General features: G+C 36.0%; 1 pseudogene; it reads left to right on the top strand.

Annotated features, from left to right (window-relative positions):
- The first annotated feature begins 1,399 nt into the window (after positions 1-1,399).
- On the top strand, positions 1,400-2,946 carry LOC115294052 (annotated as a pseudogene).
- Positions 2,947-3,344: the final 398 nt, after the last annotated feature.

Raw genomic sequence — 3,344 nt, 5'->3', positions numbered from 1 at the left:
TTGGTCTCCATACACTTATTGTTAGTACTAATGTAGTTTTATGAATATTGGTCTTATATTTGCAATCTTGCTGAATTCACTAATTCTGATGGGTTTTTTCCTTAATACAGATAAATGATTCCATTTTCAATCAGTGAGAGCTTTATTTCTTTCGTTCAATATGTGTGATTTTTATTGCCATTTTTTACTCTTTTAAATGGGGTCAAGTTCCAGTACTATATTGAATGAGAGTGGACATCTTTGTCTTATCCTTAAACTTAGAGGGAAAATAATCAGTCTTTTAATGTCAAGCATGATTTTTGTTGTAGATTTTTTTGAAGGTGTTCTTTATAAGTTCAGAAACATCCTCTCTATTCCAATGTTGTGTGAGACTATCATACATGGGTATTGATTTTTAAATGCCTTTTCTGCATCCATTGATATGAATATATACTTTTCTTCTTAGCCTATTGATGGGGTATATTACATTGATTGATTTTCAAGTAAGCTACCAGACTTGCATATCTGAACTATATCCCAGGTAGTCACAGAATATAATTACTCTTTAACATTGCTGACATAATGTGCTAATATGTTATGAAGAATATTTGCACTGCCTTTGAGTTTCCCTACTTTCTCTTATATAATGTGTTTGATTTATTCTTTTTGTTGTATGCATCTGTAGCTTATTCCTTTTTATTACTTTCATTGCATGAATAGAGTTTCCTGATCTCCTGATTGAGGGACATTTGGAATGTTTACACTTTTTCCTGGTTATGAATAGAACTACGATAAACCTTCACATAAAGGCTAGGTGCAAACATAAGTTTTTATTTCTCTGGAGTAAATACACGGGAGGAATCTTAGTTCATATTGTTAGCACATATATAAATTTATATGAGATGATCACACTATTTTTCTAGAATTATTATACAATTTTACAGTCCTTCCAACAATGTGTAGGATTTCTAGTTGCACTCCACATATTCAACAATTCTTGGTATGATCAGTTTTGTTTATTTGTTTGACTCAATTTTATACATTCGTATAGATAGGTGTGTAGTATCACTTCATTTTGGTATTAATTGACTTTTCTCTAATGCCTAATGATGTTGGACATTTTTTGATGTTTGATGTTTGATGCTTATTTTCTATCCAAAATTGTACTTTGTTGTTGTTTAGTTCAAATATTTTGAGTTCTTTTTTATTGGGTTGTTTGTTTTCTTATTATTGAACTTTGAAATTTTTTATGTATTTCAGAAATAATTTCCTTATCAGCACTTCTAGTAGTGGTGGTTCAAGTGGCTGAAGCAAGATTGGTCAAAGTCAGAGTCTTGGTCATGGCCCTGGAGGTGGCAACAAGGATGACAAGGGCAAGAAAAAGAAATACGAACCTCCTGTGCCAACTAGACTGGGGATAAAGGAGAAGAAAACGATGGGACTTGGTGCTCCCAGCAAGCTGCCATGGTGACACCTCACACTCAATGCCAGTTAAAGTTACTGAAAAGACTATTTTCTCATGGAGGAAGAATTCGTTAGAAATCAGGAACAAATGAAGTCTTTAGAAGAAAAGCAAGAGGAGAAAAGATCAAAAGTGGATGATCTGAAAGAGACCCAATGCCACTAGGAACATTGGAAGAGATCATTGATCACAATCATGCCATTGTATCTATATCTGTGGACTCAGAACAGGATGTTAGCATTCTTTACTTTGTCAACAAGGGTCTCCTGGAAGCAAGCTGCTCAGTCTTGCTCAACCACAATGCATATGCTATCATAGGGGTGCTCATGGATGACACAGATCCCTTGGTTACAGTGAAAAAGTTAAAAAGGGCCCCCTCCAGGAAATCTATGCTGAGATGGTGGGAGGGTTGGACAACCAAATCCAGGAAATTAAGGAATTGGTGGAGCATCCTCTCACTCATCCAGACTATTATGAAGAGATGGGTATAAAGTACCCACAGGAGGTCATTCTGTGCCACCTGGCACAGGTAAAACCCTATTAGCCAAAGCAGTAGTAAAACAAACAGCCACATTTTAAAGAGTGATTGGCTCTGAAGTTATTCAGAAATACCTAGGTGATGGGTCTAAACTCCTTCAGAAACTGTTTCAAATTACAGAAGAACATGCACCATCCATCATGGTTTTTGATGAAATTGATGCCATTGGGACAAAAAGGTATGACTCAAATTCTGGTAATGAGAGAGAAATTCACCGAACAATGCTGGAACTGTCAAACCAATTGGATGGATCTGATTCAAGGATGACGTGAAAGAGACCATGGCCATAAACCAAATAGAAACCTTGGATCCGACACTTACCAGACCAGGTCACATTTACAGGAAAATTATGTTCCCTCTGCCCGATGAAAAGACTAAGAGTCACATCTTTTAGATGCACACAAGGAGGATGACCCTGGCAGATGATGTAATGCGCACGACTTGATCATGGCCAAAGATGACTTCTCTGGGGCTGATATCTAGACAATCTGTACCGAAGTGGGTCTGACGGCCTTGAGAGAACGTAGAATGAAAGTAACAAATGATGACTCCAAAAAACAAAAACCAAAAAAAAATAACTAAAGAAAACATTGAAAACATTTTTTTATTAAAAAAAAAAAAACAAGATGACACCCCTGAGGGGCTCTATCTGTAGCGACCATATTTGCCTTCAGGGAAATGGTCGGGAGTGCCCTGATTCCTCAGAGGGATGAGGTTAGGGAATTTGCCCACAGGAACTCATGTTTCAGTTGATCTTCCTTAGCAAAACCTCCTGTGCACCTTTTTGAGTGTGGTGTGCAGGGTGCCCGCTGGGCTGCCTTCATCTGTTGGTCACGTGCAGCGCTCTCTCCCCAATAAGGCGAGCTCCTTCTCAAAAAATACGAAAGAAACAATCCCAGGAAATAATTTCTTTATAAAACGTTTTCTTTCAATCTGTGACTTGCCTTTTCATTTTCTTAACCTTTGAAGATCAGTGACTATTAAATTTTATGCAAATTAATTTGCCAATTTGTTTTTTATATATTATTATTTGGTTTTCTAAAAGTCTGTCCTTAGTCAAGGTTCCATATACATTCTCAAGTGTTTCATCCTAAAAGTTTTATAATGTTATTCTTTATATTTAAGTCTAAGATCTCTTTTGGGCTAATGTTTGTTTATGTTGTTACAAAGAATGGATTGAGGTTAAGTTTTGTGTTTGCAAAATTCATGTTCATTTAATTACCAAAGGCATTCAGATATATTGTATGCTAGTATTTCATATAGTAGATAATAAAATTATTTATAATTAAACCTCTCAAAAGTCATTTCATTGCTCTTGACCTTTTTTCAAACTATCTGGGCAGTACCACTAATTGCAGTGCTTTA

The sequence above is a fragment of the Suricata suricatta genome, chromosome 6 (assembly GCF_006229205.1).
Source record: "Suricata suricatta isolate VVHF042 chromosome 6, meerkat_22Aug2017_6uvM2_HiC, whole genome shotgun sequence".
Taxonomy (NCBI): domain Eukaryota; kingdom Metazoa; phylum Chordata; class Mammalia; order Carnivora; family Herpestidae; genus Suricata; species Suricata suricatta.
Note: the sequence above shows the minus strand (reverse complement) of the source record. Positions and strands in the feature narration are given on the sequence as shown.